This window comes from Poeciliopsis prolifica, unplaced genomic scaffold, assembly GCF_027474105.1.
Source record: "Poeciliopsis prolifica strain line A6 unplaced genomic scaffold, Auburn_PproV2 SCAFFOLD006, whole genome shotgun sequence".
In the NCBI taxonomy this organism is placed as follows: domain Eukaryota; kingdom Metazoa; phylum Chordata; class Actinopteri; order Cyprinodontiformes; family Poeciliidae; genus Poeciliopsis; species Poeciliopsis prolifica.
The window spans coordinates 17,837,215-17,850,034 of NW_026562381.1; the positions used below are offsets into that span (position 1 = coordinate 17,837,215).

The 12,820-nt window shown below is 44.0% G+C and overlaps 1 protein-coding gene across 1 annotated transcript in view; it reads left to right on the forward strand.

Annotated features, from left to right (window-relative positions):
* LOC129360659 (leucine-rich repeat and immunoglobulin-like domain-containing nogo receptor-interacting protein 2) overlaps positions 1–12,820 on the forward strand; it is a 189,494-nt gene that overhangs the window by 116,187 nt on the left and 60,487 nt on the right.

The window sequence follows — 12,820 nt, forward strand, 5'->3', positions numbered from 1 at the left end:
AACCACAGAGGAAATTATCATCTGAAACTTTTAAATATAAAAACACTCATTAATTTATCATTATATAATCAAAAAAAGAAAGTTTGCCTGACTCATCTTTCAGAGGTTTGGTCAGATTTTCCAGACGAATCGTTTCTTATCTGGAAAATCTTCCTGACTTTGTGGTCATGAAGCTGCAGACAGGAAACCGGCAGTGATCAGATGTTTGGGCCTTGATAGAGAATATCCACCCAGCAGGTCAGGAATGATCAGGAAGAAGCAGGATTTGGTGACTGGGAGCATCATCATCACCAGAAAGCCTTTATCAGGCATTTGGTAATAAAGAAAATATCATGAGATCTTAAATGTCAGATTCAACATTTTGACCGTCGTAGTGAAGAACCAGGCAGTGCAGCGCCGTTAGCTTTGTGTGCTAATTAGGATAAACTGGTTGAACTTCAGCAGGTAGAGGTTAAGCTGAAAGTCAAGATGCAGATCTTAGCGCCGCGAGTCCATCATCACAGTAACGGGTCGGGAGTTAAATACCCGACTTCACTCTGAGCTGCTCCTCAGTTTATCGTTTATTCTACAAATAGGTGGAAATGCTGAGCATTAACGCTACAATGTGCTACAGAAAGAACCAGCTTTATGGCTGGAAACACAACAGAGGGATGCTTTGGGAAATAAGGATGAATAAATGTGTTTGGCTGAGGGGAACATTAGAAGGACAACAAACAGATTCATTGAATTTGATCCAGAATCAGTCAAACTTTGCATTGGACACTATGACCATGCAATCAACATTTCCTGTGCTTTTTGTATCACAAATTGGTTTAAATTCTACACATAAAGAAAAAAATAAAATCAGGAAAGAAACGACAAAGAATAATATCAGGCAGAGATAATGAGACCAAAACCAAAAAGCAGCATTTCTTTATTTTCAGAATCAAACTGTAATTCATCCTGCATTCCTGAGCTGATGCACAACAAAGAGCATTTCTGAGCAAAACTGAACCATGAGGTTAATGTTCCATGTTTGGTTTCAGGATTTATCAATGTAAACAAGAATTTCTCAGTTTAATCTGGATTAAACTCAACAATGACTCTCTCACCTCTGCCTGCTCAGCGCTTAACCCTGGTTAAGGTTGCCGGTTTGCTGCAGCCGCGCTAACGGCAGAGAAACAACCAAACATTGAAGGATAACAGTTTCCCTGCCGCCATCGGTGGTCGAGCTAACTGGCCTTAGCATTCTCGGCTGGCTCTGCTGTGGGGGAGGAGCAGCAACGCTCTAAGTAATTGGCTGCACTAAGCCCCTCCCCCCGGCTCTGATTCTTTGGTTTTTTTACTGGATGCAGTGTATTTCTGCAGGTGGCAGTTGGGCCTCAAGCAGGAGGCAGAGGCATTTTGTTTCAGTTTGAACAAATATGTAGGAACATATTTCTATAAATTACCTGCTGCAGCTTTAATTTGCGTTGGAGTTTTGATGCTGAGTTCAGACGTTCTTCCATCCTCCACTGATCCGCCACCTTCCCGCTGACTGTCTCCTCCACCGTTTGTGATGCGTCTGCCGGCTGTTAATGAGAGCCGCTTCACATGAAAGCATCCGAGGCCTTGAAGGAAACAGAGTTCTGACCGTTCACGAAGGCAGCGGCGGATAAAAGAGGCCAGAGTGTTTATTAGATGTTACTGTTGGAAGCTTTGTCCTCTCAGACAACCAGCAATTACAGCAGCCTGTAATAACAGGGTGCATTATGGGAAGCTGAGGGTCCACTCCCTCTGGCTTTCTGTTGTTTGTTTGATTTTTTTGTTGCTTGTTTGTAGTTTCTGTTGCTGTTTCTTCTCACAGGAAATTTGAGTTTTCTAATTAAATCTTAGAAGGGGAAGCAGGGATAAATCATCTCAGTCCTCCAACTGTGAGCGACGATCGCAAACCCATCTTTAATTTATGTCTGCTGCATTATTTACGGATCCCATGATGTGTTGCCCGAGGTTTTTCCTCCAGGCGTTTGGTCTGCAAAATATTTCTGAAATTGGGACTAGAAATTGAGCCTGGTCATGGAATATGTTGACAGAATGCCTTTAGAAATCATCATCCTTTCAAAGGTATGTACTTTGACTGGGCCATTGAATGGATGGTCGTTCATTTGCAGCTCTAGATGGGTTTGATTGGTTTTGCTTCACAGTTAAACAGCATCAGAAGGAAAGTTGGATTTTATTCAGTGGATTTAATATAAAACACAAAATATGCAGCAGGCTGTTTACTGCACTATTTAAGAAAAAGTAAGAAAATTATGCAGGTTTTTTTTCCAATTCACAATCATGTGTTTGGTCTATTATTTGAATTCAGATAAAATGCTTTGAGGTTTGTTTTAATGAGATCAAACATGAAAACTTAACTGGACATGAATCTTTTCTCATTGTTAACTGACTGAATAATCTCCTCTGAACGTTTGTTTAGAGCAGAAACAGACGATAAGCTCTGAGGGTAGATGGGAGAAATATCCGCATGTCAGTGCTGCTGACATGCAGAACTGGATCTTTAATGTGCAGCCATGCATCTCTAACCCGCTGAACGTTACAGAACCTTCTGAACGCTGAAGCCGTGCCTGGAAGTACGGCGTGGCTCAGCAGGTGTGACTGGAAAGGAAATTCCAGATTTGAAGGAAGAAATACAGAGAAAAATAAATATTTCATGCAAGATTTTCCTCACAACTCAGATGAAAGTAGGTGGGAAACAGATGAGTGGCTGTGTGAGATCTGGAAGAGGCTGGTGCAGCGTGAAGTGGCAGGGGAGTTTCCTCCTGCTGGGGGTGACTGTATGGAGATTAAAGGCAAATTCCATAAAATCAAACTGAACTGTAAACCAACTGTGGAGGAACCGCCTGGCTGGGCCGTTAGCACCAAACTGAAACATGAAATACATCAAATAACAGCCATAAGTTAAACCATCATATCAGAGCTGATTACATCTAGAAAAGCTGGACTTTCTCACAAAAAACAAAACTGAGCTCAAATGAAACAAAATTAAAATGATTCATTTTGATGACCTGTCTCGGTTGGACCAGCCTGTCGCTGATGTTTATGAATTATGATCAAATTAATGAATCATTTCTACATGCTACTCCTGAAAACATCAAACATTGTGGTTTTACATGAACTGACTGAATCATCCATCTATTGGTTCTATCTGCTGGTCCAGAGACACACACACACAGAGACACACACACACACACAGAGACACACACACACACAGAGACACACACACACCTACACACACACAGAGACACACACACACAGAGACACACACACACAGAGACACACACACACAGACACACACACACACACACACACAGACACACACACACACAGAGACACACACACACCTACACACACACACAGAGACACACACACACACAGAGACACACACACACTACACACACACACAGAGACACACACACACAGAGACACACACACACACACAAACAGAGACAACTGAAAACAGTCAGAGAGAAACACAGGCTGGGATTTGAACCCAGAACCTTCAGGGCAGCAGTGCTTCATTTTACAGCCAACTCACAACTTATGTCCCAAATTAAATATACAAATATTGTCATTCTGAGTAGAAAATGAACATTTTTTAAAAATAAATAAAAGCAGTGTGTTCAGACCATGGATTACGCAGCTTTTAGATTCTGTGCACCACAAATCTAAACTTCCAGGAAACTGCAAAACAGCCGAAACCCTGAGTGGCTTTGAATCTGGACTAAAAGCAGCTTAGAAACATAATCATTGGAAAATGAAGGATAGCACTTGACTACACGTCTCATCTCTCCACAGAGGAACCATGTGTGTCTCTCTGCTGCTGCTCAACTTTTGCAGTTTGGTGCAATTAATGAATTCATTCAGCATAATGTTTCTGATTTTGAAGGAAGCCACATTGCATTGTGGGATTGTGTTGGTTGAAATGAACTGTCTCCACCATCAGCTCCTCTTCCTGTGGACGGACTCATCAATTCACTGGCAAATTTATGATGCAGGTAGCGCATAAGAGGACATTTTATGTGTTCATTTGGGAGTGAAAATGGCCGTGAGTGATAGTCTGTGTGAGGGAGAGTTATTTTAATGCCTGACTGAAGGTGATCCTGACCCTCATGTGGGCTGCAAAGACGGTTAAACGCCTTGCAGTGCAGCATAAGTATACACAGAAGGTTCAGTGGCTCTGAGGGGTCATTACCCCAAGGAAATGAGCGAGGAGCTGCCAGGCCATTATCGCTTTGTTGGTACAGGTGATTATGTCTGGCTCATACCGTAAAAATAATGCAGTCCGCCCGTTCTTAACTATATTTCCAGAGTTCCACAACAAGGTGTCTGCTCTATTTCAAGATATGATGCTCGACCAATTTGAGTATAAAATCCAAAAGGCAAACAAGCCCAGAGAGACGAACATTAAACCTATTTCTGTCTTGGGTTTGATAGACAAACACAACAAAAGTTTAAATGCAACGCAGTGAAAAGTAGAAATGAAAGAGCGGCGACCCTCTGCGCAGCAAACACATGAGCAAATGTGGCATTTAGAAAGAAGCAATAAATAAGAAAAGGCGACGCATACTCGGATGCAAAGGGTGTGAAGAAATTGGCCATTTGTCAGCCGGGATAAGGTCACTATCTAACTTTCCAAAACCGAGTAATTGACTGCAGCCGGGAGTCGGAGCTAATGTTAGCGCAAATGAAAAGCTGCAGAATAATAATGATGTCCAAAGCTTTTTATTTCATTTACAAACAACAAAATTCAACTGAGCAATCATAATAATGCATTAAACATCAAAGAGCAACACATTAAAAAAGAAATGACTTCAGCTGCTTTAGTCCAGGCTACCGATGGAAGCTAACCTGTTAGCAGGCTAAGCTACATTTACAGATTACCTGTTATGAGTCTGTTAATCTGATGTTGGTTTTTAGACTAATTCAAGTTAAATGTCACACTATAAAAAAAAGGCCTTCTATAAATGTTTAATCTTAATCTCTGCACATGAGACCAAGTCTGGTTTAAATAGTTTCTGAATTTAATAAAACAATTAGACTTTTAGCTTTAACCTTCATGTAGAGACGAGTTTTGTGATGCTCGTCTTGTTGCTGTTTAAAGTCTGAAGGCTCTTTTCACTTATTTCACAAACAGACAAAACTGAAATGTTCTGTCACTGAAATGAAGAAATCTCATCATCTGAACAGAGAATATTACTGAACATGCAGCTTCTGACCTCGGTTCCGATCCGGACTCCAGAAAACGAACGAGGAACTTTGTTCTGAAAGAAATCCTGCAGGAAGTGAGCAGGACGTGAACAGGAAGTGAGCAGGATGTGAACAGGAAGTGAGGAGTAAGTGTACAGGAAGTGAGCAGGACATGAACAGGAAGTGAGCAGGAAATGAGCAGGAAGTGAGCAGGATGTGAACAGGAAGTGAGCAGGAAGTGAGCAGGAAGTGATCTGAGAGTCACATGAACAGCTGAGCTGAAATGCGGTGAATTTTTGACATTTAGCAGAGATTCTTCATTAGGAAAATCCTCAGACTTCCTGTCAGGCTTCTGCCTCAGCAAAACAACACAAAACTGCAAAAATATCAACATATCACAGTAGGCATCACAATATCTGTTTGTGTAATACAGCAGCCATAAATATCTGTATAAATCGAGTCTTTGGTGGGTTATTATATGTAAATGTTACATATCAGTAACATTCAGTATGTGACCCGATGGATGAACTTCATGCTGACAGAAACTGAGTGGCTGGAATAAAGAGAAAGAAAGAAAATATTAATCATACTCAATAGCAGCAATATTCAGCTTGTACATGTTTTAAATTATTCTACGCAGCTGCACATTCCTATCAATCTGAATCCTTTTTAATAACTGCACAATGTTTTCTAATGCTGGAAATTTTCCCTTTACAGCCATTCTGACTTCTGTTTTTATGCACGTTTTTTTAACTTGAATATTTTTACTGTCACACTTTTATGTTTTCTTCACTTTTAGCGAAACAGTATTATTTCCATGAGGTTTAGTGTTTCCTTGAACCAGAAGCCAGCGGACTGCGTCCTGGCTCAGCGGACCAGAACTGCTCTGCGGCTCGGGTCACAGATTGAACCGTCTGCCTGAAGAGCAGAAACAAACCCTGACCCCTAGTGGTGGGGTTGTCACATCAACTCTGTGTTTCAATTATCTCTGAGGGACAAATGCTGGAACAGGAACTCTGTCAGTGAAGGCAGTTGGTTCCTCTGGTGACTCTTCCTGGTAGTTCTGGGTCAACAGAACCAACTTCCTGTCTGTTGATTCTGCAGGTTCCAGCTGGAAGTTGCTGCTGCTGCTTATAGCCTGAATTAAATGGATGTGTCAGCGCTTCCTTTCAGTCAGACAGAGGAAAGCATGTTTCCTGCACGTTTCCCTGCTGAATGCAGAGCCCAGTTTCTGTGTTGATCCTGCAGCTGCAGCAGTTTGTCACTGTTTTAAATAAAAGAGAGAATCAAAGCAGAGAAAATTACATTTCTATAAATAAAATAACTCTGAAAGAGGTGAGTCTCATAAAACATCCCGGTTTGATTTTGAGTTCATCTAAAAAAAGTCTGTATTTTAAAGCTTTTGGTCAGTTTTCTTGGCTTTTGGATGTTAAACATTGACCTTATTTTATTCAACATGTACATTGTAAGATCTGTTCTGAGCTGCTGGGTTTTCTGCTGCCTGTGCATTAGCAGTGGGATTTGTGAGACTTATTGTGACACATTAAGGTCATTTAGCAGAGCAGACAAAAGAAAAAGAAGTCCTGTCATTTTTCAGGGCACCGAAATGCCAAGTTTTTCCTGTTGATCAGAGTCTTTATAGGAAAGATTAAATTTGGATAAAAACATCAGATGACGGAGTCGCAGATGGCAGGAACAGGAACCAGAGGGAAACATTTCAGTTCAACTGGATTTTCTCAGCCAGTTTGGATTCATCATAAATCCAGTTTCCATTAGAACTCACCTAATTGGAGAATAAAGTCATTAATCTGAGTCTAACTGCAGAAGGTTGTGGATCAAAGCATATTCATATGTGAGAGTGTCCTAGTCAAAGGTCAGACCTATCGAACTGAGTCTGGCTGTTTCTGTGTTGATGTTGCTGGATGATGCACATCCACTCTGACTGCAGCTGGAGGTTTTTCCTCACTGTTCTGTGAATCCAGGCGACAAGATTCAGACTTTTACCTGTAAAATCGGCACAAAATCTCAACAAAATAAGTGGAAATTTGTTGATTATAAAGGGAGAAAATTCACTTTTTTATTCTTGTTATTTTGTCATAATTACAGCATGAAAACATTTTCTGTTTGGTTCACGTGGTTGAAAGATTCACCTGTGTAGTAAATGAGCCTCCAGGTTCTGCTGCTGCTCCTGCAGAACCTGGGCTCTGCGGTCTGGATTGTCGGGTTCGGTTCTGCTGCGGCTGACAGACTTGCTGTCGTTTCTGTATCCGGTCCCGGCTGCACCGTGTCGCCCTGCAGGACTTCAAAAAGTGAGCGTTGGTCGGTTCTCAGGAGGACGATCATCAACGCCAGACATCAAGCTCTTCATGGCACCTTTTATCTCCAAACTGTCGGTTTTAGTCCTGTTTTAATTATTTTAGAAGCTCACTGCCAAAGTTTTTCTGTCTTCCTGCTGAGCTGCTCTGAATGTTCAAACTGTTCTCAGGTCAAACATCATGCAGACTGCAAGAACATTTTGAGGTGATTCTAAATTATGTCTCCTTAAAACAGAAACTTTCATGTTTTTTTGTGTTATGACCATAAGTTCACATGAAGGTTTCTATTATTGTGTCTTTTGATACTTGTTTTTTACTTTCCCACTCTTATGTCAGCTCAAATGATGAATGGCCTGATTAAACATGGACATTAAACACAATTAGCGAGCTTGAGTAGGTTCAAACTCTAAAAAGCATGTGTGACACATCGCTGCGTGTTCCTGTCAGGGAGGATCTCGCTCAGATCAGCGGATCTGGCTGTTTGATTGCTGAGCAGATGGCTGATGAAGAGAAGCATCTTGAGGCTAAATATAAAGAAGGAGAAAAACTCAGAGTCTCGTTTGGCTGCAGCCAGAGAGCCGACCTCTTCCTGTCCAGCAGTCACAGCGCCATCGCCCACTGCCAGCCCCACCCTGCCACCCGCCCGCTGCCACCGCCCGCTGCCACCGCCCCGCTGCCACCGCCCCGCTGCCACCGCCCCGCTGCCGCCGCCCCGCTGCCACCCCACTGCCACCGCCCCGCTGCCGCCGCCCCGCTGCCACCGCCCCACTGCCACCGCCCCGCTGCCGTCGCCCCACTGCCATCACCCCGCTGCCTCCGCCCCGCTGCCACCGCCCCGCTGCCGTGCCCCACCCTGCCGCCCCGCTGCCACCGCCCCGCTGCCTCCGCCCCACTGCCACCGCCCCACCTGCCGCCGCCCACTGCCTTCGCCCCGCTGCCTTCGCCCCGCTGCCGCCGCCCCGCTGCCGCCGCCCCACTGCCTTCGCCCCACTGCCGTCGCCCCACCCTGCCGCCCGCTGCCACCGCCCCACCCTGTGGCCGTCGCCCTGCCACTGCCACCTTGTTTGGCCAACAATTAGACGAGTTTTCAGGACTTCAGTCCACAATGTCCCTTTACATATCAACTTTTTTTCGAGTCTGATAAAAAATGTTTTCTAAAAGCATGAAATGTGGGTCAGTGGTTTGTCCCTCGTCCACTAAATGTCACTTTGGTTAAAGCTGATTGGCTCTTTTGGCTTGTTGTCAGTATCTCAGATCATTTTAGTTGAAAGGTTGTGGTTATTTATAGATGTTGCAGATTCCTGATTTCAGATTTTATTAGCAACACAAATACGTGTTAAAAGTACCGGTTCTGAGTGAGTCGGGGCGTCACCAGGGAAACAGACTCAGACCATTTGGACTTTTTCACATATTGTTGAACTTCACCCACAAAATTCAGCGAGTTTAACTGAGATGATTTTTGGTGGATCACAGAATTAGTGTGGATTAAGTTTCTGCACTAACAGGATCTGGAAGGTCAGGAGTTTAAGGTTCATGTCTCTTTCTGAGTCGATGCTTTGGACCATCTGCAGGTTCTGCACAAAGACCCGACTCCAAGGCTTTAAAAGGCTCATTTCTTTTTGGTCATGTTCAATAACAACCAGAAAAGCACAATGAAGAGCCTCACTATACTGAAATTACTTGTAATTTAAACCATAAGAATTCCTGCAATTTCTGTGGGGGAATCCCAGTTGGGAATTCCCCAACAGAAAGATTCTGGACTTGATTCTGGTCCAGACCGGATTCTGGTCCAGACCGGATTCTGGTCCAGACCGGATTCTGCACTGGACTTGAACCTAAAGTGTTTTATTATCTGGTGAACTGCTGTATTTTGGAGCAATGGATGGATGTTCTTAATGTGAGCTGATGTTGCTAACAGCTTTAGCTCCAGGAGATACGAAATAATAAAAATGAGGTTTTGATATATTTGGTTTGGATAAAACCAGCTGGTAGGAAAACGGCGTCCTGTCAGCTGGTCGCTGATGTAAAATGTGTTTCATTCTGTGACTCCAGCCTGATAAAGAAGGATAATGTTGATGGCGTGGCAATGTGCTTTGCTGGATTTCACGTAATTGGACACAGGAGGGGCTGACAGGCAATTACATGGGATGAAAAGTGATAATAAAACTAATACAAAGAGGATCTTCAGATATGCATTGACGTGTCCGGACAATTCTAACAGCCCAGCATTCCTGAATGGAGATTGAGGGCTTCCAGCCGGCGTTAGCTTCCAGCCCCAGGATTAATGTCTTGATAACGTGGCGAGCGCGCTCGGCTCAACACATATTGTGCTGACAGCAGGAAGACGTGTGAGCCAGTTAAAGTAGTTTGAACGAATCTGGTGACAAAGAAATATTTTATTTTATTTATCTGACTCCTCCTGCTTTGCATTGCTGCTTTGCATTGCTGCTGTTCATTACGGCGCTGACGGCTCACGCCGCGGCGCGTTGATATGTGGGAAACGGGCGGGAACGTTCCCCGCTCCACATTTCCATTCATTGTAAAGAGCAATCCTGTCGCAACAGCGCTGATGGAGAGGAGAGGAAAACACAGCGAGCCAAATGTGTTTCTTGTCCTCCTGTATTGATTCAAGAATAATTAGCTGCAGCCGAGCCGATCTCCACCGGGCAGGACGCCGTCTGACGCCTGACATTTCTACTGAATTCAACGATTCGAGTCTCCAGTAATCTATATGGCAGATTGTCATCTGGTGCTGCTCTGACCTCTGACCTCCTGGCTCCAGCATCTTCAGGTTTATCCTGCTCAACTTTTTAATGTGTTTTATGGAATAAGTCTGCAACCTTCACAACCCAGAGCCTTTTCACCCTCCGACATAAAACTCTTTCAATGCTGCAAATCTTTCAAAAAGAAGGATCCTTCACAGTCGCGGCAGGCGACTGTGAAGGATCCTATAGGGCAGAAGTTCTGCGTTAGGCCAGGATGTGGCGCTGTAGCGTTAGCTTCCCTCTGCTGCTGGAGGCCAGTTACACCAAATGTCATGAGGAAGAAGTTAAAGACTGAAAGTAATCATCTCTGCTGTGAGACGCCGGGCCGACCACAGAACCAGGAACAGACAGAACCACTGATCCGTTACTCACTGAGCGGCCTGGACTCCAGCAGAACCATAGAAACAAAGATGCTGAATCTTTGACTTGCAGGTCACAGAGACTCTCAGTTGTTCCTGCTTTAGTTTAAACTTGTTGGCACTGAAAAGTTTCCACACGAGTTTTTTACGTCACTAAGAAACTCAGCGACTGCAGGTTTAACAGGAAGCATGAAGATCAGTGACGCATCATCTTCAGTATTTATTGCCAATAAAATCATTTTTCTGTCAGGTTAGCATTGCTAACAGCCGTTAGCCACTATTTATGATTATAGATATGATTATAGATAATGATATTTATGAGCCTGCCCTCATTGTTCAGATTCTTTAACGTGTGAAATAAATAAATCACTGTGGAGAGAATCTGAGTTTCACTTTTCAAACACATGAAATCTATTTTTAGAGCAGGTGCTAATGGACCCGTATTACACCAGAACCGCTGGAGTTCTGTGGATGTTTGGACGGTTCCGTCCCTCTGGGTCGACACTTACATTGATGTTTTTTTGAAACCGTCAGGCGTCGCTATTGATCTGAGCTCATAATCCATTACAGGCCATTTGCTATTGTGTGCCGTCTGCATGGAGAGCAGAGGTCTCACTTTGCAGTCGATAACTTTTAGAACCGCTGGTGAAAATCAAGTCAGATTCGTGTCAATATTTGTAGAAAATATTTCACAGTGCATTGTTTCCAGATCAATAGCTTTAAGTCTTTATCCTGATCGAATCGCTCAGACTGGAGGAACCAAAGCAGGAAAAGATCACAAACTGATGGAGGTCTTAAATATTCAGCTGCAACAGACAGAAGATGATTTATGAATTGCAGTTTGATAGTCAGAGCTGAACTGATGAGGGAACCTCTTCCTCTGCTCCTCCTTGACTTTTAACCTTTGTGAGAAAAACGTTCAAACAGTTGAATCGATAACAATTTAAGTCAACAGTCTTGTCACTTCCTTCTTCATCTCCCTGCTCCGCCTGCAACCCGGTGGCAATTTCTGTGTGACATTGCTCTGATGGGACAACAATGGCGGCTCAGGACAAATGGCTTCTGGGGGAAGAGATGGGAGTTTTATCAGACAGCAGCTCCTCCCACAGCCATCTTCGCTTCAGTCTCATTTGCAACCGTCTCCACGGTTCCATAACAAATCTGTGGAGAAACACCAGCAGGTTTACAAACTCATCATGATCCTTTTGGATGCATTTGCTTTGTTTCCAAGGTTTTATCATCATACAGAAAATGACTTTAGTTCTGATGAAAAAAATAAGATCTGGTGATTATAATTATGACGTAACATCAGTAAAGACGACATTTTATACCAGTGCACCAGGTCTGGGCTCCTGATGCATGAATTACTGCATCCATGCAGCGTGACACGGAGGGCAGCAATGTGAGGTTCTGCTGAAGAGTAATGGAGGTCCAGTTTGCTTCAGTAACTTCCAGCTCATCTGCATGTTGGTTCTGGTCTCTCGTGGTTCTGGTCTCTCATGGTTCTGGTCTCTCGTGGTTCTGGTCTCTCGTGGTTCTGGTCTCTCATGGTTCTGGTCTCTCATGGTTCTGGTCTCTCATGGTTCTGGTCTCTCATGGTTCTGGTCTCTCGTGGTTCTGGTCTCTCATGGTTCTGGTCTCTCATGGTTTGGTCTCTCGTGGTTCTGGTCTCTCATGGTTCTGGTCTCTCATGGTTCTGGTTTCTCGTGGTTCTGGTCTCTCATGGTTCTGGTCTCTCATGGTTCTGGTCTCTCATGGTTCTGGTCTCTGTGGTTCTGGTCTCTCATGGTTGGTCTCTCGTGGTTCTGGTGTCGTGGTTCTGGTTTCTCATGGTTCTGGTCTCATGGTTCTGGTCTCTCATGGTTCTGGTCTCATGGTTCTGGTCTCTCATGGTTCTGGTCTCTCATGGTTCTGGTCTCTCATGGTTCTGGTCTCTCATGGTTCTGGTCTCATGGTTCTGGTCTCATGGTTCTGGTCTCTCATGGTTCTGGTCTCTCATGGTCTGGTGTCGTGGTTCTGGTTTCTCATGGTTCTGGTCTCATGGTTCTGGTCTCTCATGGTTCTGGTCTCATGTTTCTGGTCTCTCATGGTTCTGGTCTCTCGTGGTTCTGGTCTCTCATGGTTCTGGTCTCTCGTGGTTCTGGTCTCTCATGGTTCTGGTCTCATGGTTCTG